Source organism: Macaca mulatta, chromosome 18, assembly GCF_049350105.2.
Source record: "Macaca mulatta isolate MMU2019108-1 chromosome 18, T2T-MMU8v2.0, whole genome shotgun sequence".
Lineage (NCBI taxonomy): Eukaryota > Metazoa > Chordata > Mammalia > Primates > Cercopithecidae > Macaca > Macaca mulatta.
In genome coordinates this window covers 49811367-49838362 of record NC_133423.1, presented here as the reverse complement: position 1 = coordinate 49838362, position 26996 = coordinate 49811367, and the positions used below count along the sequence as shown (strand labels likewise).

At 37.2% G+C, this 26996-nt stretch overlaps 1 long non-coding RNA gene across 1 annotated transcript in view; it reads left to right on the top strand.

Moving 5' to 3' along the window:
- The window catches only part of LOC106994481 (uncharacterized), a 200562-nt gene that overhangs the window by 43075 nt on the left and 130491 nt on the right, over positions 1-26996 (top strand). The window contains exon 2 of the long non-coding RNA XR_013408483.1: positions 8830-8894. This is a non-coding gene — a long non-coding RNA (uncharacterized LOC106994481). The remainder of the gene's footprint in view (positions 1-8829; positions 8895-26996) is intronic.

Sequence of the window (26996 nt, the reverse complement as noted above, 5' to 3'; positions counted from 1 at the left end):
TTAAAATACTTCAAGACCATCAGGCACCTCCCTGCCTGCAGGACAAAGTCTGATGTACAACACTGATTAATGGGAACTCTCTGGTCCTCCATATCTCCCTCTAATCATATTTCTCACACTTCTTCCACTCTGACCCTTCACAATGCTTCCTTCCCTCCAGCCATCCTTGCTACTTGCATGTGACACTATTGTGCCAACCTGTCTCCTGTCTCCTTGCTTTTGTTTTCTAAAAACAAAAGTCTGTGTCTAAAATGGTACTTTGCTTCCCTAGTGAATTAACCAACTGAGTTTTCCCAGGTCCTTTTTGGAGCTTCATATGTTAATTATTTTATGTAATTAGCCTCCCACCTTTAAAAGAAATTCCAGATAGAATTAAACACATCTCTTGTGAGTTCCTTGAGACTTCAGAGTTTTTATGTTCCTAGCATGTAGCATGCAACTTAATACACATAAAATGCTTAATGCTTTTGTTGAATGGATGGACCAGTGAATGAGAAATGAGAAGTCATGAGATTGTATATTCATGATGTGGAAAGAAGCTATACTGATCACCAGTTTATGTACCACCCTCACGCCCCAGCCTTCCACACTCACTATAGCATTTCTATCAAGATTAGAGGTCCAGCACCATCAGAAATGCTCAGAGAAAATTTGAGGCTTGAGTCAGATTTTGAAGGGTGGTATAGGTATAGGGGAGATTTGAGGGAGAACTAGCCAGAGATGACAGCATGAGTTCACGTAAAAAGTCACATAATTACCAGTCTGGTTTTGCTCTAAGGAAAAATTTTGTTTTACTGACAGCATTAGCTGCTTGGACGTGCCCATCAGAGTTCTGGCCTTGGATAAGGGGTGCAGAGTCTATCACTCACAAAACCCTATGCCATTCAAGCTCTTACCTTTTTCAAACAACCTCCACCTACTCTTCTCCATTGTGGGTAGGATCACTTCTGTTCAAGCAAACTTCTCCAATACCTGCTTCTACAATCCCAGCTCACTGGTCTAAACTTAAAGGTACATAAATGTATTTTCCTCTGCATGGACTATGAAAATAACAAAATATTTCTCTCCTTTAATTGTGGGAGACTACAAGTCAGGCCAGAGGTAAGCACAACAATAGTGGGGGTGAGAACTAAATAATGCCTGCTACCTACGTATTTTCCCCTAATCCAATGTATATATATGCATCCATGTCCTGCTCACTTTAGGGTTATGTGTTGCCTTCTATGCTTTTGCTGAAGGGGTGGGCCAATTAATGGGAAATGAGGAGTCATGGGATCATATATTCATGATGTGGAAAGAAGCCATACTGATCGCCAGTTTAAGCACCACCCTCATGTGCCAGCCTTCAACAGTCGCTATAGCATTTCCATCAAGATTAGAGGGCTAGCACCATCAAGAATGCTGAGAGAAAATTCTTCAAAGCCCAAGAAGGCATTGAAGAATTTGTTTCCAATTTAGAATTTAAAGATCTGAATATTGTCCTTCCAAGGAAGGAAAGAAGGTTGGAGAGGAATAAGTGATAGACAGAGAAAATGAATTTTTCACAAGAACAAAACAGAAATTGCAAATGCAATGTTCTTGTTACCATTTACACAAAGTTCAAATATATCTTTTTGAAATATAAATTGAAATGTTACAAAACTCCTGGTGCATTTTTTTAGAACTCTAGAGTTTAGATATTAAAACTTAAAATCCAGTTATTTATACCATCTCACCAAAGTGAACTCCTCAGCACTTCAGAAACAGACCAATGACAGTGTAAAGCCCTCTCTTCCAGTTGACAATTCCATTTTCTAGGATTTGAAGCAAGTCTTTGTAAAAACTAAGGCTATATTTCTACAAAACCAAAAACAACAACAACAACAAAAAAATAGAAAAAGCTAGTCAAGTTAATTTCCAAGGAAGTCCCTTAAGATATTTACCTAATGAATTAAAAAGGCAACTTTTGATGGATATATTTGAACCCCTCTATCAGCCCTTTGTGTGTTATATGGACACATCCTTAGGAATGGCTATGTGTGTGAGTTAAAAATTATGCCTGTAGCACCAAATATCAGATCAAGATAATAGTGTCAGGATTCCTGACCTAAAAATCTAGTCAAACCAGGAAAACAAATGATGCATGAAGCACAGTGAATTCTCCAAAGATCTGAAGTATTTGGAAGTATGACCTTGCGTGACCCAAGTCATACTGAATATCTACTGAGGCAATGTACACTTCTTAGTTTTATTTCTGATATTTAGAAAAGAAGAACACAAATCCATCTCTTCAAATGCAAAAATCAGTCATGTAAATAAGACAGCTACTTCCATTACCAAAGTTCACTGTTCTGTTTAGTATGTTCAATGAAAAAATCTTGACTGTATTTCAAATCACAATTGCTCTTACAGAAGTAAAGACTGACATGCTTCCATTCAGACTTGGGTTTGCTTTCACATGGTGAGAATACTTTGTTTTCCTTTTTAAAAAAAAAAAAAAAAGGCCGGGCGCGGTGGCTCAAGCCTGTAATCCCAGCACTTTGGGAGGCCGAGGCGGGCGGATCACAAGGTCAGGAGATCGAGACCACAGTGAAACCCCGTCTCTACTGAAAATACAAAAAATTAGCCGGGCGCGGTGGCGGGCGCCTGTGAGTCCCAGCTACTCAGGAGGCTGAGGCAGGAGAATGGCGGGAACCCGGGAGGCGGAGCTTGCAGTGAGCCGAGATCGTGCCACTGCACTCCAGCCTGGGCAACAGCGTGAGACTCCGTCTCAAAAAAAAAAAAAAAAAAAAAAAAAAAAAAAAAAAAAAAAGAAAAAGAAAAAAAACGTGAGCTCCAGTGCATGCACACAGCAATTTATTTTGGTTAGGTCCATTTGCTTGTCATTCTTTTTCCTTAAAATGAATGATGCCAGGGATTCAGACCACATATTTCAAGCTGTAACCAGGTTTCACTATGCGACTTTCAGTGGCCTGACATAGGCTATGTGCACACTTCAGTTTTAAGTGCCTCGTTTCAGAGTTGGAGTGCCAGCTCGAATACCATAAGTTTCATAGATATCTATTAGCCTACTATGGGTAGATAACACCGATATTTTTTATTTACTTGAAGAGTAAAAACTGGCTTTGTGTAAATACTAAAATCTAAGGCTACAAGCATGTTTCATTGATCTTTTATTAGTAAAGCAGTTAGGTGTCAGAGGTCCCCAATCATCCTCTGAGAGGAAATTCATTTAGAGAGGAAGAGGGCATTTTATAATTGTCTAAAGCTGGATATTCCATAAAGAATGGGAATTGCTTTAAAGGGCTGATTGGAAATCTTCATGTCAGGGGTTAAAAGACTTAAAAACTAGAGTTTGGTAAGAGAAACTCTGCGCCTGGTGAAATGTCATCCTATTCATCTCAGCTACCACTAGGAGCCAGAGCTCTTACCTCTGAGTGGCTTCTGTGTTCTGGTTTTTTTTTTTTTTTTTTTGATTCCTTACTACTGTGTTTTAAAGTCTTAACATTGAATCTGATTGCCCAATAAAGCTCTGTGGGCTATCTGAGTTTTACTTCTGTGTGTAGTGGAAAAGGTACGAATTAGGACTGCAGAGCCATGCTTTGACAGTTGTGTGATCTTGAGATATTGCTCAATTTTTAAAAATAGAGATGTCATAAGATTCAAATAAGCTAAAGCACATAAAAATGCAGGCTACAGAAAAGGTAGAAAATATTTAACATCAATATTTTAGATTGCAGCACCCCATGATAGAAAATGGGTAAAGTCCAACAAGGTGACACAGAAAGGAGGCATAGTCAGTGACTTCAGCAACGTGGGATATGCTTTTTCAGGCAACATTCAACTGAAAAGTTGTTCTTTCAATGCCAAAAGTCAAAGCTGTGAAAGTGCTTTTCAAAATATAGTCCACATCTAGTAGTATCTAGACTGGGTAGTATGGCTATCCTAAATGGATGTCAATAGTACAACTATTTCTATTTACAGGGATCAGTTGTTATAAAAGGACATTTAACACCATACACCTCCAAAAACAGTGTACAATGGGATTAGAATAAACATTAATGATTTCATTGAGTTGTAAGCCAATAGTGTTAATCTACCTCCTAGCCCTTCCCTAAAATAAGTACATGCTTTTAAGAAGAAATGTATTATGAATACTGAAGCATTGAAAATATGATTGCATTTTTTCCTTCATTTTTTAAAATGATTCTTTTCAGCTAACAATCTTGTCATCTTTGCATTTCTCACATTGACTTGACTTTTCTGGGAGAGGAGGTGTGCGTTTGCGTCAGTGTAGGTGGAACAATTTGCAGGTAGGGCTCCTCAAGATGGTTCATCACTTGGGCTACAGTGGGGCTACTCCCTGTCTACCTTTGGGTTTACCTGCACAACTGGGCAGCCCCTCAGTGGTGATGGTAGGTATTCTATCATTTACTCAGAAATAAGTCTAAGAATGGTAAATTTCAGAGCTCAATACTGTAAGGATGAGGCTCAGCTGCATCAGACAACAAAAGGCTGCTTTTGTGCCAGAGTGGAGTCAGGGAGTGGCCATTTCACGGTCAGCCTGCTCCAGTTGTCTTAACCACTGAATTGTGACCAACTTGCAAAGATAAGATGAATTGCTAGGAGGCTGACTTGCAAATAGTCAATTCAGTCAGCCATATAGACACAGGCGGTATAAAATGGAGGTCAGCTATGCACACTCAGCTGGCAAGCGATGGAGGGTTTTGCACCTTGAGGTCATTTATATGAAATGAGTCCCAGGCTGAAGAAAAGAAGAAAATTGCTTCTTAGTCAAGAGCACTGAAATCTGGAGTTTATTCTGAAAAGAGGCTTGGAGAATATCTGGTCTAATCCCTTTCTGTTATATAAGTAAATTGAGGCAAAAGGAAATTCATAAATCGGTCAGTATTACTAGAGTTAAGGAGAGAGCCAGGGTTAAAATTCAGGATTCCAACCTCCATTTTAGTGCTTTTTACCGTACCCAAGGGAAATGTACTCCATATTTCCTTTCAAAATGCCTTTCCAAAAAGTTGCAACAGAGGGTGTCTTATATTTTACCCTACTCTAAAGCTGGTGTGAATTCATGAATGGGTACATAAAAGGAGGGAGGATATCAGACTCATTCTTACGATATCCTTGGGATAGAAGGGCAGAAGAGAGACGTGGGGAAGAGTGTCCTCCTCTTTATGGTGGGGATGTTTAGTTTTTATTTTATAGTTTAGAATTAGACACTGTTGTACTTCTCTTTTTGCAATTATATATGTGGAGGCTTTCTTAAAAATAGTTGGACCCATGCTTCAAAAGTACAGATGCAACTATTTTTAATATAAGGAAAACAAGTCTTCAAAAGTATCAGGAATGTTATGCTGTTTTTATTTTAATTAAAAGCCACCTAAGTGATATTTAAGTGCTAATGATATTTCTGAACAGTGAATTTCATGATATCCTGTAGGTAGAATTGGGAAGTAGCTGTTTCTGCTGTTTCACCAGGACAAATTAGAAGAAGGAACATTCTTTCCTATTACAAGTCATAGTACATTTATCCCCATAATATTCAACTTGCTTAATCAGCAAATAAGAAATATAAACAAAATGAAACAAACAAACAAAACAAGTAAAAGTTACATACTATTGTCCATGTACCTTTCTTTGGCTATTATATAACATCTACAAACTTCCTTAAATTTTTTAATTGAAAAAAATTGTAAAACATGAAAATATTTGAAATTGCATTTATTTTTATTTACTTTTAGTTTTGCAGAATCATTGGGTGGAACAGATATCTTTTCAACTTCTAACAGCCTATGACTTTTATAAAGCTAGTTCCTCAACTGTATTTATGTTTTTCACTTGCCTAAGAACCTTAATTAAACGTTTACTAAGGAATCAGAAAAATTGATGAATATCTGTAAGAAGAAAGTTCATATTGTCACGTAATAACTACTACTCTTAACTTGGGGTTTTAAGAAGGAAAGAACAAAAAACAGAACAAAACAAAAATCAAGAATATCTTTTATAGTTGTGCTGCCATAACTGTGTTTATCGTTAAGTGTCAGAATGCTATCAGTGATAATGTCTTACTGAATAAGCAGGTAGCTTACCTGATCTCCATCTCCACAGCACCTAATAGATATTGTGGGAACACAGATAAATCTCATTTTATGTTCTGCTTTGTCACAAGAAAATTAGACTGTGTTCTTCTAAGGAGCATGAGGATATATACATATTCATTGTAATCATCCATAAAAATTACTTTAAGTTGAGCCACTATAAGCTTTTTGGGCACATGCAAAATCTGGATGACATGTTTTGGCTCATTTCACAGTGACTTGAAAAAAAAAAAAAAAACTATACTTTTGAGTGATTTGCCACCAGACCTTTAGAAATAAGACAAATTTGTGGATTTTCTTCCTCAGAAGCATATTGCAAAAGAGAAGTATTGATTTTATTTCATTCAGGCAAAATTGGTTATTTATTTTTACTTATGGCCATTGTAAAATAGAGCTGAGCGGTCTTGTTATGATCAAGTAAGAATGATCTATATTGTTTTCCTGGATATTGAGTAGAATCCAAACCATATTGAGGTCAGCAGTGTTAGACAATTTCCCAGCCTTGAGAGGTGGCGATAGGATGAACGTAGCTTGTGGACAGCATGTCTGAGTCAGAGCAATAAACTCTGGCTGTGCATTCTATTAGGAGCACAAAAGAATCAGAAGTCTCATTTCAGACATGATAATGATGTAGACTTAGATGGCCATAATAAACGTGTAATTATTTTTCAGTCAGTTGGTTTATTTGATGATCCTGGAATGAAACACTCTAATGGCTCCACATTTAGCAGACACACACATACAGGCACAACTAAATAAAGCAGCACGTTAGTGCCAAATGCCTTTGCCTTTTGATATCCCGAAGGACAACATATCTAAAACTACATAAAAGTAAGTTGCATACATATTCATCAAACATTTGTAGAATATCTGATTTTATAATTCAATACCCTAATATATAGGATGATGAAACTGAGGCCTATTATTATGTCTATTATTTTTTCCTAAGTTCTAAATCAGTACTTAAGCCACTAGGCAGCACTGGTTTGTTCATGGTTCTATTAGAAATATTGTAGGAAATGACTTAGGGCATCTTTATCCACATTGCTTCCTCAGTCGGGTTCGGTATTACTCTACCTTGTTCTCTCACTTCAGGGCTCACCCTAAATTATACCCCTCAGAAGGAACTGCACTGCTAACCTTGTCATCCTTCTGTCTTTTACTCTCTATTGTGTCACTCTGCCTATTTTTCTCCCAGCATTTAGAAAAAAATTCTAATTATTTTGCTTATATATTCATCTGCAAGTATATTTTAATCTTCTCATTGTTACGAAAGCTACCCCAGGTAGGGTCCTCATCTGTGTTGTTCATCACTCCCTTGTTAGAACATGAACAGTGCCAGGGGCAATGTTGTGGCTCCATTCATATTTAATAGTTGCATAAAAGCGAGGGAGAATGGGGAAAAAACATTAATAATGTTTAAAGTTCAGAGGGGAAGGAGTCGAGGAAATTAATGGATGTAATAGTAAGTAGAATATTCATGCACACTGTAGAGACATTAAAAAATGCTTTGGGGGTCAACAGGTGGTAGATTGAGGAGAAATTTAGAATGTTTGGAATAAATCAGAAGAGTTTGATAAAAGGGGGTTTGTGGTAGGTGGAATAAATAGCTCTCAAAGATGTCCACATCCTGATCTCTAGAACCCGTAAATATGATGTGACTTTCATGGCAAAGGGAATTTTGCAGATATGATTAAGTTAAGGATCATGAAATAGGGATCGTATCCTGGGTTATCCAGGTGGGTCATCCAGGTGGGTCCAATGTAATCACAGAGGCACTTACAAGAGTAAGGCAGAGGCACGGCGCGGTGGCTCACGCTTGTAATCCCACCACTTTGGGAGGCCAAGGAGGGTGGGTCACCTGAAGTCAGGAGTTCAAGAACAGCCTAACCAATGTGGTGAAAACCTGTCTCTACTAAAAGTACAAAAATTAGCCAGTCATGGTGGCATGCACCTGTAGTCCCAGCTACTCAGGAGGTGAGACAGGAGAATGGCTTGAATCTGGGAGGCAGAGGTTGCCGTGAGCGCAGATCATGCCACTGCACTCCAACCTGAGCGACAGAGCCAGACTGCTCAAAAATAAATAAATAAATAAATAAATAAATAAATAAATAAATAAAAATAAGGCAGAGGACAGTGAGAGAAGGAGATGTGATTATAGAGGCACAGATTGGAGAGAAGAAAAGAGAGAGACAGAGGGAGATTTGAAGGTGCTACCCTGCTAGCTTTGAAGGAGGAAGAGGCCGTGAGTCAAGGAATGTGGGTAACCTATAGAAGCTGGAATAGGCAAGAAAATGAATTCTCCTTTAGAGCTTCCAGAAGTAATATGACCCCGCCTATCCACTTTGGACTTTTTACCTCCAGAACTGTAAGATAACAAGTTGCATTGTTTAAGCCACTATGTTTGTGGTAATTTCAGCAATAGGAAACTAAGATTTAATCCCAGTACCCAGAGAAATAAGTACTTCTTGACATTTAACATTATTTGTTTCCTTTTCATAAATGGACTTTTGATCAATGAAGACAGTGAAAGAGAATATTAGAGCTGACACTAAAAACCCTTTGTCATATTTGAAATAAATAGTTTATTTCTAAATTGCAAGTCATATTTAATTTAGCATTATATTCTTAGCTCTAAATAGAATAGAAGTCAGTGTGATAAAGAAAAAGTATTAGGGCAAGCCCATATCTACTGCCCCCTTGCATATTTGGATAAATTTCTCTTTCTAAATTTCAGGGACAGCAGAGATGGCATTATCCGCTTTGGTCACCTCATCCTCATGTCCAGTCTCAGGGAATGTGGTGAGTACCATTCCAGAGTTTCAGAGTGAAGCCGCAGGCTTGGCGCTCAGCACTGTCTCTAACAATCTATGAGACTCACAAGTCCTTTCTCTTTCCTGGTTCTCAACTTATGCATAAAATGTGTGTTAGCTTATGCTCAAGGCCCCTTCCAGCTCTAACTTTCTAGGCCCCAATTTAAGCTCTCTAAGAACTTGTGTTCTTTCCATTTTGGTTAGCCTTGTGTTGTTTTCAAGGAACTATAATGAACATTCATCCGTTTCTCCAAATCACATGGTAGGTGGATTTAATTTCTCAAGGAGTTATAGAAAGAAAACACAACTTTCTGGGAGACATTGAGGAGTCTCTGAAGAAAGAATATATACCACATATATTTGTCAGAGCTGACACTTTCATCTGATTATGAACCGGACACATTTTCAAGTAATCTTTCTGTTTTTATGATTTTGTTCAGAGAGTCAAACCAATGTCAGGATAAATGTTGAATTTAGTAACATTTCCTTTACTTACTATATTACTTAAGTTTACAAATGTGGGTGTGGCAAAAGAAGTGTTAACCCACAAATCATTTAGTCTTCCAGTCTTATCTGCGGAGGATACAATCCAAGACCCTCAGTGGATGCTTGAATCCATGGATAATAGAGAACCCTGTATATGTTAATTTTTTTTCTATCCATATATACCTTTGATAAAGTTTAATTTATAAATTAGGCACAGAAAAATATTGACAAAAATAATGGTTAATAACAGAACAATCATAACAATATGTTGAAATAAAAGTGATGTAAATGGGGTCCTTCTCTCCCTCTCTCAAAATATCTTCTCTTACTGTAGTCGCCCTTATTCTTGTGATAATGTGAGATGATAAAATGCCTACATGATGAGATCAAGGAGGTGAATTACATAGGCATTGCGACGTAGTGTTAGGCTACTACAGATGGTCGCCAAACATATAATATGATTTATGATTTTTTGACTTTAACATAGTGCAAAAGCTGTATCATTCAGTAGAAAGTAGTATAATACTCTGTAATGCGGAACAGCAGCAGTGAGACCCAGGTCCTAGTCAAGCATGCCCTCATGAGGCAACCAAAACTCCACAGAGTGCTGTGTTGTCAGATGATTTTGTAGTCTTATGCAAGTGTTCTAAGCATCTTTAAGGTAGTCTAGGCTAAGCCAGTAAGTTAGACGTATTAATGCATTTTCAACTCATGATGTTTTCAATTTGCAATGGGTTTATTCAGAAGTAACCCTATCTTAGGTTGAGAAGCATTTATATTGACCTTCTGACGATGTGTCAGGAGAATTATCTGCTTTAGGTGATCCTGGATCATCAGGCCATAGCGATGTAAATAATTGGATGTCAGGAGCAGACAATGTTTATGGTTGGGGATCCGTGATAGTTGAAAGCTTTTTGCCAAAACCTTTTGGAAGAACATTGTAACTGAACATTGTTCTCTCTTTTTAACTTGTCAAAGTGCTGCTTCCTAAATTGTAATCTTGTGATGATCATAAAGTTGACTTTATTGCTGTGCTCCATTGGAGGATTGTATTCCAAAATTTTGTCCTTTAATGTCAGTGCAATTCGAACCACTTTGGCAAATTTTGGTAATGTTCACTTTACTGGTTCTCCTTTGGTCTTTTCTTCTTTATCTTCCTCTTCCTTTGCAGATGACTCAACAGTTCTCTTTATTACTTATTTGTTAACCATTCTTAATGGCCTTCAATACGTTCTTCCAATTCTTCATCAGACATTTTGACAAATCCTTCTCTACCAACTTGTCTTGCTGCATGAATGGCTTTTCTAACTTCTTCCTTGATTCCTGGGAAGCCTTTAAAGTTATTCACAACTTTATAAGTTCTTTCAGCAAGCACTCACAATTTCTGGTTTTATTTTATCCATTGTCACTTTAATGAGTCATTACATCAACAACAGTGAAGAATGATTTCCAGCACTACCTTATGCCAGCTCAGGCTCTGCATCAATTGCTGATCAAATCCAATCAAATAGATAGTGTGGGGGCAGGGAGAGGGCATACATGGCCTTGAGAAATTGAATGTTGCCCTGGTGAAGGAGGTAAAGTAATGTGGTTGTATTTAAAGATAAAAATACAACCTTGACGTTTTTATTTTCATAGCAAACAGATTGAAGATGGCCAGGTGCATTGTCTGTTATTAATACGACTTTAAGTTCCAATTCTTACCCTTCCAAGTATTTTATTTTTAACTTCTGAGATGAAACATTGGTGGAACATAAACAAGATGGCTTTTACCGATGTTTTCTGATTATATTGAAAGGACACTAGGCAGATAATTTTTGTTTTTGTTTTTGAGGGCTTGTGGGTTCTTTGTTCTGTGCACTACTCCAGGCTTTATTATATCTTCACAGTGTTGCCACATAGTACCAGAGTTATTTGGGGCCTTCCATGGTTTATGCTCTGGTGCCCTGTTTGCACTTTTATTTTTTCTTTTTAAACATCTATAGGTTCTGTTGGATATCATTTTCCACAGCAGCCTCGTTTAAGCACAGTTCAAGACATACTTTGTATGGTATTCTTTCTCCTTAATCGAACTCTTCAATTTTGGCAGAAATATGGCAGCAGCTTCTCATTGGCAGATGCAATCTCTCCATTAATTTTTATGTTTCAGTCCAAAGTTATTCTTGAATATGTGTAACCATCCCTTATTTGCAGTAAACGGTTTGGTGTCACTCAGTTCAGGGAATCCCTTCCTCAAGTCATTGTATAGGCACAATGCGTCCTGATGCAACACAACGCCATACATCTGGACACACTTTTCTGTTCATGTTTTTCATGCGCAAATGTAATGCCTTTTTCATCTTCACCAATCACCTGTCACACACTGTGACTGTAACTATTGCAGTTTAAGGTGTGACAGCAAAACTAACACAAATTTCTTTTTTCTTTTTCAACGATTTCATGGCTAGAAGATTTGTTCTTACTGTAGATCTTAGCAACTTCACAAAATGTTTTTTCTTACCTTATTAAGCCAAGGACGTCCACATTTTCACTTAAAGAAAGCACTTTATGGCTTCTCCTTGGCATATCTGAATCATCAGCATCACTTCTCTTGTGTTTTGGTGCCATTGTTAAGTGAAATAAAATTTCCTTGAGCACAAACATTGCGACAGTTGATCTGATAACTTAGATGGCTACTAAGTGACTGATTGACATGTAGAGTGTATAGTGTGGATGCATTGGAGAAAGGAAAGATTTATGTTCTTGGTGGGACAAAGCAGGGTGGTGTGGAATGTTATCACACCACTAAGAACAGGACACAATTTAAAACGTACAAATTGTCGATTTCTGGAATTTTCTGTTTAATATTTTTGGACTGTGATTAACCTCAGGTAACTGAAACTGCCCAAAGCAAAACCATGGGTAGAGGAGTACTACTCTACTTGCTTTTACCTGGGTTCCCTAAAATGAGAACTCCCAATGTAGATGGCCCTAAGCTTCTAACTCACATTCCAAGTCTACAAGGATAGAGAGAAATTTGAGAAACCAAACACATTTAGGTTGTGTCCACATATACAAACTGGTTTTGGGAGAACTAGTGATGAAACTAAGTTAAGCAATTATTTAGAATGGGATTATCAACATTTAATTTCTTACTACTGGAACTTGCTGAATCAACTCCTCCTCCTCTGAATTCTGTGTGTGCAGACTGTGACCCTAAAATTAGTGCTAACAGCAAAACCCCTTTACCCCTTGCAGATTTTCCTCTTAAGTCTTTCTTGGGAGAAGAATTGCTCCCATGGTGTGGCAAAAGGTAGATGAGTGTTTTGAAGAGCCATTCAGTTCATTATTTTCAACAATAATTGAAACATTGAATTGAATAGTTTAAAGACCTGAATGAATCATCAGGTTCAAAATCAGAATCTGAACAGCAACTATTTACAATTGGAACAACCCTAAGCTTCAAAATTTCTGGCTTCACTGGGTAAACTAGGTCAAGTAAAAAGTTGAAGGAGTGATACAGCTATTGGGAATAAAATATTTAGAAATCTGAGAGATATTCTTTGAAACACAGACCTTTATTTCGTGGGTAGATAGAGAGATATGTCAAGGATATTGCTGTTTGGGAAGAAAAAAAATTCCCTTGAAGTACAAGAAGGACTAACTTACAATAATCATCTTCTTATATTGAAGGGCTTAACAACCACAGCACTGGATCAGTACATCTATGATTGAGTTTTGATGATAATGCTATTATCTGTGTAAGATCAGAAAAAAATGACTTATCTTCACTTTTCTTGTTTGTACAATGGGGATAATAGTAGCACATGATGGTCTATTCCTGGAAAGCTTTTGGGAGGAAGAAATGAGATAATGCCTGTGGTTCTTGAAAAACACTAAGGATTCAGTGATGGTTAGCTCTTTGTATTATTAGTAGTATTTATAAAATATGTCTTAAGAAATTCTTCTAGGCTAGCAGTGAGCTAGAATTTGAAGACAGAGTGCCACTGAGTAGCTCATAGTTTAATGAAACAATAGCCACATAATAAATAAGAGCATTATAATGTGACAAGAAGCAAAGACAGGCATAGGTAAGGTATATTGACTGTATGGAGGAGGAATTAAATAGTGGCATCAGGTAAATTTAGAAAACACTGTTTATGGGAGGTAATACTTGAACCCCAATTCATATGATAAATTGAAGTTTCCTAGGAGGGAAAGTATTGTGAGAATGGGTTGTCTGGCTTTTAGTTTTAACTGAAGCTGAATTTGAGAGTGCTTCAATGTAATTTTGTGATCAATTAATGGTACGTGATTTTATTTATCTAGTTGTTACCATTCATGGATGTGGGAGTGGAATATAAGGGTATCCATTTGGAAAGGAAACAAGTGTGAGACTTTGAAAGACATAATGTAGCACTCTCAGGATTTCGGATTTTTTTTTTTTTTTTGAGACAGAGTCTTGCTCTGTCGCCCAGGCTGGGGTGCAGTGGCCGGATCTCAGCTCACTGCAAGCTCCGCCTCCCGGGTTTAGACCATTCTACTGCCTCAGCCTCCCGAGTAGCTGGGACTACAGGCGCCCGCCACCTCGCCCGGCTAGTTTTTTGTATTTTTTAGTAGAGACGGGGTTTCACCGTGTTAGCCAGGATGGTCTCTATCTCCTGACCTCGTGATCCGCCCGTCTCGGCCTCCCAAAGTGCTGGGATTACAGGCTTGAGCCACCGCGCCCGGCCGATTTCGGATTTAATCTTTTAGCCAACAGTCAGCCATAGAAACTTTAGAACACTGAGGAGTAACATGATGACATATATTCTGGCATTTTAGACAGATCACTGTAATAACATTGTTGAGAAAGGATTTTAGGTCAAAAAGACAATATGTAAGGGGACTATATAAAAGAGTCTTAACTTTAAGTCTATATGAGAAATGGAAGGAGTTTTACCTAAGACAGTAAAAGCATGATGGAAAGAAAAATGTAAATCTAAGAGGATGAAATTTAGTTTCTTGGAAACATGTGAGATATAAAGGAGACACAGATGTCCAGAATGACCATATTGATGGTTATAAATTGAATTAGCCTATTTAAATACTGACACTGTTGTTACAGGACAGGGGTCCTGATCCAGACCCCAAGGGAGGGTTCTTGGATCTCGTGCAAGAAAGAATTCAGGGCAAGTCCACAATGCAAAGTAAAACTAAGTTTATTAAGAGAGTAAAGTAGTGAAAGCTACTCCATAGACAGAGTAGGAAGTTCCCGAACGTAAGAGGAGGAATACATCCATCCTAGTTACAACGCTTGTATATGCGGAGAGATATGTTCTGCTACAAGGGTTTGTGATAAAGGATTAATTTTCTGAATGACTGTATTTTGCAAGAATCGATGTTATTATCTTTAAAGCAAAATTAGGAAGGCCTTTGTTCTCCAGATATGAGGATATTTGGACACTCCCAAGTCTGGGTCTGTTTAGTAAACATTATTAATTTGTTCCCTTCACCATAAACATCTAGAGGGTAGGAATGCCTAACTTTCTGAGAATGCATCCCAGTAAGCCTCAGCCTCATTTTTCTAGCCCAAAGTGCCCAAATGGAGTCACTTTGGTCTGAAAGCCTCTGACACTATTAATAAAGATAGGGTATACAGATGTGGCTTGGATTAACAAGTAGAGAGAGAGATTATATTCCATTTTGAAAATGATAAATGTGAGGTGCTTAGCTTACCTCGGAGTAGAAAGTCAGATGCCAAGTGTTATAAATGAGAGACTGAGGGGAGAGGTCTTGCATGACCATGCTTGCCTGGGGGTTGTCGGCCTGCAGGAGTTAGAGGAAACCTAGACAGCCACTGTACTTCCCCAGAGACAGACTTGAAAAGAAAGATTATGGAGTGAGCATTATCTTTACCTTTAACTCAAAGGGGGTACCTAGATGCTCCACCTACGTTTAAACAAACAAAAGAGTTAAGTTGGTGAAATGTAAAACAGTTGATGAATCTCCATAAAGAGCACACAGGAGCTTCTTGTACTATCCTTACTTTTTTTTTTTTTTTTTTCAAAGTTTAAATTATATCAAAGTAAAAATTTTATCAAAAAAGTCTTTGCAACTGTGTCAACAGAAACACTATTAAATAATTACTCTAAAAATTGGTGTAGAATGAAACAGATTGACAGGGTTGATGAGATACTTTTTAAAATTAGATTTATTAATTATTTTGCTAATGTTACTAGTATAAGACTTTTACTTCAATGTTAAGTTCTCTGGTATGGATTAATAGAAATTTGCCTAATTCTGTGATACTGTGAAACTTCCTGGTAATCCATAGTGAGGAATTAAGTGAATGTGTTATCATTCCCATCAGTGGGTAACAACCGGACCAGAATTCTTCATGAAAATGTAGGAGGGAATAGAGGGGTCAGTTATCCAGGAAGTGCAGTTATAGGAATCCAACTTCAAGGCTGTACGTTTGACATGTGGGATGAATGTTCATATTAACAGAACTCAGATAATTTACAGTCTCTGACTTGGGGCTCTTACTTGGTGAATGCCATAAAAAATGACATAGTACATTTTTATTTTGGTAACACTTTCCCATTACCTTTATCTTGAGAAAATCTATCGAAGCCCCAGGGCTTAGAAAAACACTATACTCTTATCTGTTTTTTGGGGGAGGATATGTACAGAAACAAGTTATTTTAGTTCCTTGAATGTGGTCATAATGTACCAGCCAGGAGGGCTTTTTATGAGTCTTCCAATACAAGATAGAGTGGATTTTGTTATTAGAATATCAGTTCCAGTAGAGATACCTCCTAAAACCAGCCATTTAACGGTGTCTCTGACATTTGGCTTTTAAATGCAAATATATATTTGAAAAAAAATCCACAGAATTAATTTTTAACGATTTAAAACATCCAAAAGAAGGCTTTCTTTTAAACTAAGAGTCATCAAAGAAAATTTTGATAATACAATTTTTATTTTATGTGAAAAATATTTATATAATTTACATTGGATCTTACCTTCCTTGTCAATAACCTTGCTGTTTGATAATTGTTTTGTGTACAGTTTTTAGTGACATTCGAAGGTTGCATATACTAACAGTGTTCTCTTCAGCTACATGACCTTGTGTGAGTTATGCTACCGTTCTAAACCTCAGTTTCCCCAAAATGAAGATAATAACAGAGTATTTATCATCTGCTTATTATAAATATCAAATGAGATAATGCATATGAAATGTTTAGCATGGTGCCTTATCTATTCTAAGTAGTCAATATATGTAAGCTATTATTATCTTAAGATGAAAACTTTAATCATTTTGTTCTTTTGGACTAATGTATCTATTAGTCTATTGGCACAGAAAATCAAAACATTCATATTCATTAATGGTCTGAAATGATCGTTTGTTTTTTATTATCTGGTCAATTTAATTAAACTCCCAATATCATTTTGTATACTAATCAATGAATTATATAGTCAGTCAATATTTGTTTTTGAAAACTTACTGTATGTCCCCTGTCTTAGCCATTGGAGAGGATACAATATTTATACGTCTCCCCAGGGTTATTCTTTAGCTAAATACTGAAAGCATGCCTAGTGTTTGGGTGTTTGTGATGAACTTGTACCTCTTAGTTATTTCAATTCTGTTTAATTTAACAAATAGACCCTGCTCTACTTTCACAGAGGAAATACACAGATTATACAGATAGTGGGGAATATATGGATTACAAGGCTCAGACTCTATCCTTAAGAATCAGTCTAGTGGGTAAAACAAATGATCATAGTATAGCGTTTTATTCAGCACAATAAGTGTTCATAAATGATAAAATGCTAACAGACAGTAATGGAGAAAAAAATGATCAGTTATATCTAGCAGGCTTGAGAGGACTAGATTGAAAATGGAAGCTTGAACCGGGATGTGAAGGATGAGTACACACTCAGTTTAAAATTCCAGGCAGAGTAAGGAGCCTGGAATACCTGGAAGAATGAAAGAGCTGGCATGTAAGAAAGAATTACATGTTATTTGGTTGAAGAAGAAAAGAATTAAGTGAAAGAAGCAGAGGAAATGGGAATAAATGGTATGGGCAGAATCACATGATACATCTTGGTTATTTCAATTCCTACCACATTTTTCATGGGAAATCTAGTTCCCCCTTCTCTTTGGGTTTAAAATAAAATTCAAATGTATTTCCGGTATGTTATTTCCCTTTCCATGTGAGATGATAATGTATATATTTCATCATGGGTGATTTCCTTGCGTGAATAAATGAGAAACTGGAAATCTCAAAACAATAAAACATTTTTTTCCAAATGTCTCACTGCTGATCCTTAATGGAACTTCCTTCCATTATTCCAAGAGCTGTACTGACTGCTCCTACAGGACCCTGAGGGTTTCTTAGTCCCTTCAACAGCACCAGGTCAACTCTTGATTCTTCCTGAAGGGGTCACTGAGGAGCCCCAGGTAGCAGCTGCCTGCTACCTGTCACTTTTTGAGAAATTATTCAAAGTCTCCCATTCTTGCCTCTGGGAAATAGGCCTATGAAATAGCCCATGCTGTCACACTTCTTGTTGATTTTTAGGGTTTGTTTTTTTTTTTTAATTTCTTGGCTGTGTTTCCAGTTAGGTCATTTTACTGCAGTAGCTAAGGGAAAGTTCTAAAGTTTTCTAGAAAAACCTGCTGAGATGACTTCTTGGCAGCAAAAAATTCAGTGTTCTAGAGTGCCTGGCCAAAGCACAAAGTTCACTTGTAAATAGTAATCTCCCCATTCACAGAAGGCAGATGGTCGCCTGTGTAAATACCTGGAGTAATCCTCAGTTTTCCTAAATTGGACAGGGAAACAAGGGCAGATTTCTGGATCTCATTCTTTCCTGACTGAATCAACATCTCAAGTGAGGGACATGGGATCTGCCTTTTAAGGCAGTGCCTATTCCATAGCAACTTTTTTTCTCACTAAAGTTTTAAGAGCTTTGATATAAACTAAAACATTTGAAGACACTGAAGGATTTTGAAAGTTGTGCTGCGGGAAGATTAACCTACTAGCGTAGTACAAGATAGATTAAAGCAAGGAGAAATTGGAGGCCATGATGTAGTTAGAAAGTTATTGCACTTCTAAAACAGGTCTAAGGGCATGAGGACAGATATTAATCTGGTATTTGGGTGAATGTGTGGCTGTAAATCATGGTAATATGTAGAGAAGATTGCAGTATAAATGTTTTCTTTCGATGTGCTTAAAAGACATCTTCTGGCATAACAAACTCTGCCTCATCATTAAGAAATAGTGAAGAGATGGGCATGTGCTTTAACTTAAAAGGGCCAAATGTTCTCCGTGAGTGTTGACATGAAACTGGGAATTAAATATGACCATCCAACTTCTCCAAGAAAGACATGCACTGAATTAATAAGCTTGAGAAAGCTTCATCTCGCCCTAGTTGTGAATGTAACCAGATGGCCAGTCACACATGCCACTGAGAAACACTGAAGTGGTTTTGTCTTTTTTTAAAACAAACTAGGTTTTGATTATTCCAAGATGAAAGCTATTATGGAAAATGTTCATTGAGATAGGACAACAATGAAGCCGACAAAAATAGCACAAGAAACAAATAAAAATGAGAGGTTTTGTGGGGACAGGCACAAAGCAGGTTTCCAATTCTGCTTTAGTTACTTAGGTAAATGGAATTTTGTAGTAAAAGAGCTGGACAGGACTACTGAGGCTCCAGTGTTCTTCACTATACAAATGAGGAAACAACAATTCAGAGATGAAGACTTTCCTGTGTCCTTTAACCTACATCACCAAAGCATTTTTATTTATTTCAAAACTGATGCAAGTCATGCCAAAATAAACACATGTATGTGTGCTATCTTACTGATTTTTAAAAAATAAACTTCTTTTTAAACTGAAACATAACATAGATTCAGAAAAATAACACTCACATTGTCAATATTCTAATTGATGAATATTTACAAAATGAATTATGTAAAAATGATGCAGTAAAGAAATAGGACATTATCAGTAACTCAAAGTTCCTCTTATCCTCTTTCCCATTTACTATTTACTCTAAGCTTATGAGCTCAGGTTGTTTTAAGTTTAAGCCTATTAAAAGCAATGCTATTTTGAAATATTTTTGTGCATGTCTTTTATAAATATACATGCTTTCCTAGAAGTATAAATCTTAGATTGTAATACATGTATACAATTAACTTATTAGATTTTACTAGTTTCCTGGCAGATACTTGCATATGGACATTAAATTTAAAATCAAATTAGCACTGTCAAGCTTGGGGAAAGAAGAGTCTGTTAATAAACTTTGCTAAAAATAATTAGATATATATATATATTTTAATGAACCTTGATCCCTACCTCACAATATAGACAAAAGTCAATGGCAGGTGAATTGTAGTAAATATTAAAATTTGAAAAATACAGCTTCAAGAAGTTATATTAAATAATATTGTCATATACTCTGATGACTTTTGGGCAGAGAAAAAAAACTTTTTATAAATTGATGAAATGGAGCCACATTATCTCTAAGACTTTCTCTTAAGAAATAAAAAGGTAAACAGAGTGAAAGATACTTGCAATACATGCAACTGGTAAAGGGAATGAATTCAGAATATATAAAAATCTCATACAACTCAAAGAAAAGACAGCCCAGTAAACATTGTGCCAGTCTGGAATGGGCATTTTAGGAGATAAAATATCCTAATGACCAATTAAAATAAAAAATTAGCATTAAACTTAGAGTTAAATACTACCACACACACACTGAGTTGGTTAAAATTTACTGGAGAGGAAGACAAACACTGGGTTTTCTCACACACTGCTAATGGGAATGTTAATTGCCACACCTATTTTAAAAACTGTTCTACATTATTTATTGAAGTTATAAAGACTCTCCTGAGTTTACACCCAACAACATATATCCCATGAGACAGGTACTAGATTACTCACAACAGATTAATGCATAATATCCCAACATGAAAACAATACAATATTTTATCCAAAATAGAACTGATTATTAATGTTATATATCAAATTATGGAATACAATAATTAGTATGGTAGGGGTACGCAAACCTTTTTTCTAAGAGAGAATAGGGAGTGGTGATAAAGAAGAAACATTGTTCAGAAGGTATTGGGGCTCTGCTTTTTTCCCTGGATGATGGTTATCCAGTTGTTTGCTTTGCGATTATTCATTGAACCATTCACACATTTTGTACACTATTCTGAAATACATTTTTATTTAACAGTAAGAAAAACAGAATCAACCAAATTTGATAAAGAATTCTTATACTAGAAATAGAAGAGGAATATTGTGGGGTAAAAGCTAAAAAAAAAAAGAAAAACGTAGCTCCAATACTAATCAGAGTCTTTGGTTAAATTAACATGGTATTTTCACAGTGCCTTAAAGAAATCATTATAGCACCCTGATGAAATAACAAGATTGGAGGTGGGAGCTCTCTCTGCAAAAGCCCATTTCTTAGTAATAACACAACTTGTTTTAAACAAGGGATTAGGGGCCAGAGGATCTTTTTGAAGGGAAATTCAAAAGACTAAGATTATTTGAGGTTAACTTTTCTAATGTTGACATGTCCCAAATTGTATTTCCTCTATTTCTTAAGGTGGCAGCTTAAGTTAATAAAGTGGGAAAATACATGATTCTTATTCAGTATTTTCAGAAGGAATATTCCTTCTTGTATGGAATGCTCCTCCTCCTCTTAGGAGTGCTGAATCTACTGCTGAAGGTCATTTGCATATGAGATAGTCTTATCCAAAGCTGGCTGACTAGTATTCTAGGAGGATTGCAGTTGAGACTGGGGCAGAAGAACATTTAGCATCAGGAACTATTCTTGCTGTGAACTTTTCTGGAGCCATCAGTATCTCTGATTCTTTCTGCTTCTGGAAATACCTTTACTGATTATTTTAATAAGACTTTCTACCATTCATCTTTCTCTGCGGTCGTAGACTGTTTTCATGGACAATTGACTACTTGACTTGCTCTCTTCACTATGTAGCCTCATCCTTATTGTTTTCATATTTGTTTACATGAACTCTGGTATGCTCATTTTGTGTGTACTCAGCTTCCTGAATTTGACTTTTCACTTGATCATTTAAACTTCTGTTTCTTCTTACTTAGCATGAGCACTGTAGATTAACATGGATATGAATGTGGTAAACATGAAGTTTGAAAGTAATGATTTTATAATAAACAGCAGAGAGAGAGAGACAGAGGAAAGAGACAAGAAAGGACTGGGGAGAAAAATAGCCAGAAAGGCATGTGAATAAATAATGAAACAAGTGAAGAGATATTTTAAAAGGAGCTTGCTTAGAGATGCCATGGAATGAAGAATACTGAAGAAGTGTTGCTCACTAGAGTAGCTACAGGAGATGAAAAGAGGAGCGAGTGTTAGAAAGGATAGTTTGCAGAAGGGTAATACATACAGCAAGCATTTAAAGATGAATAAATTGGTGTAGTATAAAGCCAGGTTCAATATCTATTAAGAGCAAATAATCTACTTTTGTCCTAAAATTCCTTGGATTTGGGACCCAGAAGTAAATGGCAACAAGTCTTCAAATACTAGATCAAAGCATCATTTCATTGTATGATGTGTGTTAATAAACTGATTTAAGTATATGCTGTCATGATTTTACAAACAATAATAGGAGTTGCGTGAGAAGTGCAGAGCAGCAATTTGATAGAAATTGTCCGTTGGTTAGGTGGTGTGAGAAGTCCTGCTGAAGATGAAATGAAATAACAGGTTGTGGACTGCTCATGCTGAGACAAATCTAATAATCTGATTGAAATCAGTGTGTCACCGTTGATATCCCCAGACCTCATGGGGAGTAGTCTTCATTCACTTCCCTATGCCATCACCTGCATGACTCAACATCCCCACCATTGTTGCTTTCTCTTTTTCTTCAACAAGTATAAAGCTCTGCAATTAGATACACACAATGACTAAAAGCATGGAACTTGCAGTCAGATCTAATGGTGACACAGAAAACAAATATGTAGTTGGTCTGTTAATTCTTTAAGTAAGTGCTATAAAAGAGAAATGCAGCTTGTTAAGATAGTGTACAATCAGGGTGGGTGTGGTGGCTCATGCCTGTAATCCCAGCACTTTGGGAGGCCAAGGTGGGCAGATCACCTGAGGTCAGGAGTTCGAGGCCAGCCTGGCCAACATGGTGAAACCCCATCTCTACTAAAAACACAAAAATTAGCTGGGTGGGGTAGTGGTGCCTGGAATCCTAGCTACTTGGGAGGCTGAGGCAAGATAATCGCTTAAACCCAGGAGGCAGAGATTGCAGTGAGCTGAGATTGAGCCACTACACTCCAGCCTAGGCGACAGAGCAAGATTCTGTCTCAAATAAAAAACAAAACAAAACAAAAAAACTAAAACAAACAAGACAGTGTGGACTCGGAATTTGAGAAAGGTATTTATCCACAAGTAATGTTATTTATGCTGAAATAAGCCTACTTTATGCTTTTGGCATACACAGAGTTACCCCCTTCTTTCACATCTCACCCAGTCCTTGCCCTTCCTGTCCTCTACATGAAATTCTTCCCAGGGTTCCTCATGGTACATTGCCTGGTAACCGTTTTTGAAACGTTTCACTATACCTAAGGCTTTGAATAGATTGGAAAGGCCCACATCTAAGTGTTTGTTAATATATTCCCTAAGAACACACCGTTTACTGTGTGCTCTCAAATATATCACATAACATTAGAGTAGAATGTTTTAGTCAAAAAAATAAAATATAAAAGCTTGTAACATACAATTGAAGACTTGAAGACTTGAGGTGGAGAAGATTGGGTATCACCTGTCGCAATCATCAATGTGTGGTCTAAATGACTTTTAATTTAATGTAATAGCTGCAGCTAATGTAACTAGCAGTGAATTTTAAATATTTTCTCATTGAAGACTACTTAGCAAAATTTTTCTGTTCTTAGCATTATAGTGATTACTCAACAAGACTAAAGAAACAGCATGTGTAAAATACAAGGTTGAGCACAACATACTCAAATGGTGCCAAGAAGACTCATTTTGGCTGACATGGGGCACTGTCTCACTACAAGGAAAATAGAAGGCAGTATGGTATTGAAGTTGGGAGACTAGGCTTTTGATGCTGGAAACTGAGTTAAATTCTGGCTCTTTCTCACACTGCCGACATAAATGTTCATAGGTTACTTATTCAGTCTCTGCCTCAGTTTCTTCATTTGTAAAATAGTGATACATATTATATCATCACAAAATTGCTTTGAGGATTTAATGGAATATTGCAAGTGTAACAGCTCAGAACAGGGCTCTACTAATACAGAATATTACTGCTACAAGTGGTTGAAGCCCAATTTAAGTCGGCTGAAACAAATAAACAAATAAAATATATTTTTGGCTCAGATAAAAGAGAAGGACGGGGGTGGGGTTGAACTTCAGGTCTAGCGAAACTAGGAAATCAAATTACCTGTCTCACCTTGTGCCATTGAGTCTCAGCTTCATTCTTTCCTACTGCAGACAGATCTCTTCTGCTTTTTGGAAGACATGACGTGGATTCTTTTAGACTTAATCCCATCTTTCCTTGTCAGTTGTTAGGAGTGGCTTATAAATGTCCATGCTTTAGCAATATATAGATCTCCAGCAGGATTTTGTTTCCCCAATTTTGGGTCACAGGTGCACAATTCTGGTGGAGGAGTTTAGACTGGAATCCCTAGCAAAACAATTTACTGAAGTGGAGAAGGAGTAGTATCCCCAGGAGGAGCAGGAAGGTATAGTCCTAGAGAGGAGAAAGCAGGAAGATTGATAAGTGATATAAAGTGCTACTAGAAGATGAATGTTGAATAGATGTTGAGTTTCTGTTATGGCACAAATGAATTACAAAGTTTGAGGATCCTTGAGTTGGCAAAATGGGACTTACGGATGACTTCTTTGGATTAGAAAGGAGGAGTGAAGGGAGAAATTTCCAGCCAGTTCATCCATCCCTCATTCTCATTTCGTAATTCACAATTTCCCCAAAAAGGAAGGGTGAGAGAGCACATCTGTGGTAGGCAGAATAATGGTTCCCCCCAAATTTTTGTTTCCTAAATTCTTGCAACATATGCATATATTATGTCTCAGGGTAAAGGGACCTTGCAGCTGTGATTAAATTAAAGACCCTGAGATGGGAAGATTATCCTGGATTATCTGTGTGATGCCATATAATAACAAGTGTCCTTACAAGTGAAAGAGAGAGGCAAGGATTTAGACTCAGTAAAGAAGATGCAATGAAAGCTGAGGTAGCAGTGATGCAGTTGCTGGCTTTTCAGATGGAAGAAGGGGCCCCAGCCAGGAAATGCATCTAACCCCTAGAATATAGACAGGGAAAGGGAATAATTTCCCCCTAGAGACTCCAGGGGAAGACATACTGCTAACACATTGATTTTTACCCTTGTGATATTCATTTTGGACTTCTGATCTTCAGAACTGTAAAGTAATATTTTTATTGTTCCAAGCCACTAAGTTTATAGTACTTTTTCTACAGCATCCATAGGGAACTAATACAACATTTATACACTTACTCTAACTTCTCTGTTCCTTCTCCCACTCTCCTTCTCTCTCACTCTCCCCAGTTTGCTAGTTCTTCTTTGTAATTAGTGTGAAATTCATTGACTTGTATTCCCCTAGAGATTGGGGCAACAACTTTAAAATATGACCTCATATTTTAATATGAGGTCCTCAGAATAAACTGCTCTGTTGTGCTGTTTTACTTGTAGCACCCAGTAGTGGTGGGCTTCTCCTCCTTGTGGTAAACATCTCTAGACAGAGCCCAGGTTAAAGGCAAGTCATAGTTGACTTTATATTATCAGTTTATATAGCTCAGATAGGTAAGTTTATTTTGAGTTTTCATGCAAGTGTATCTAGAGATATCTCAAATCATAATTAGTTGAAATTTTTTTATTCGACTTGCAATTGGCTTCTCTAGTAGCAGAGGAACTTGTGGGAAGGAAAGGATGGTCTGCTACTGGCAGAAGAGTGAGAAAGAATCACACTGGAAAGAATTACAAGCAGATGTGGATGACGTGGGCTATTCTTCACCTTCATCCATCTCAAGCAGTCTGCTCTCAGAGCAACCCTTAGATCCCTTCAAGCCTCTGTTTTCTGTTACTCATTTGCACGTAACTGGTGTATTGAACAAGCAAGGCTCATTAGAGCAATCAGAGTACGCATTTATTTTCTTTGCCCATTGTCCCAGTTACTTTACTTATGAGATAGGGAGCTGTTTGGGTTTTTTCCCCTTACTCTGGAGGAATATTCAAGGCAGACCCATAACTTTTCTGATTTTTTAATGTATTCAACATCCTACAGTTAATTTGAGTCACAAAATAGATATCTCAGCACTCAAAATGTTCAGTTCCATGGAATTGTCAGATTTATTCACAGTTACAGCTACTTTACCTACTTTCTCAGCTGACGATTACTGCTGTGGGTGGCAGAGGTATGGCAGCTTCTTATTTCTCCCCTCATTGCTCCTCCCAAACTTGCAATTTATGAGTCTTTCAGGGTTGACTCTTAGTGAAGGAGAAATATTAAGGGGAAAATGTTTGTACTTGGGGCATACAGTCACATATGGATTTTATGCTGAGTCTTGCTAGTGTCCAGTGCTGATGTGAGTTTGCAGAGAGACAATGCCCAGTTAAATTTGAGTTTTGGATGAACAGCAGATTTGTTTGTTTGTTTGTTTGTTTGAGACAAGGCCTCACTTTGTCACCCAGGCTGGAGTGCAGTGCTGCAGTTATGGCTCACTGCAAACTCAACCTCCTGGGCTCAAGTGATTCTCCTGCCTTAGCTGCCCCCAAGTAACTGGGACTACAGGTGTAAGCCACCACACCTAGCTAATTTTTGTATTTTTGGTAGAGACAGGTTTCTCCTTATTGCCTGGGTTTGTCTCAAACTCCTGGGATCAAGAGATCTGCCAGTCTCAGCGTCCCAAAGTGCTGGGATTATAGGTGTGAACCAGCAAGCCCGGCCAAACAGCAAATTAAAAAAAAACAAAATACGTAATGTCTCATGCAATATTTGAGACATATTTAGACTAAAAATTGTAGATAAATTTTTTACTTATCTGATTTATTTATCAATAAATTTTTATTAATGGGTTCTTTGTATTCTGACAGAAATACCTTGAATATGTTGCTGGGCTCTATCTTGCTAGCCTTTGTAGTACCTTATTAGATAAGATCTAAGACAATGCCACATTATTGTTCTATCATGCTTAACCCACATTTGAGCTATAAAAAATGCTTGTGCAATCTTTGTCCTGGTTAATGCTGAGAGTGTAGGTCACCAATTTCCCCACCTCGCTTTGTTCCCACTATTTGTCTCTTGTCTTTAGCATTTTCAGTCTGTAGTCTGGCATGAGTTCACTGCACTCTTTACCTGCAGGTGACACATATTACATATTCAGAGAAGTCATATTGGATTTACATTCTCCAAGCTTGAGGTAAGAAGCAGACACTCTATCTCTACCCTTAGGAGAAGAAATTCTCAGCAAGGAAACACCTCCTTCCATGAAAGTGTTCTCCAAATTCTTTCCATCTCCAAACCAAATCCTTCCATTCTCTATACTCTTTTGATTTTTTTTTTTTAATTTGCATTGTGTTGGGAAGCT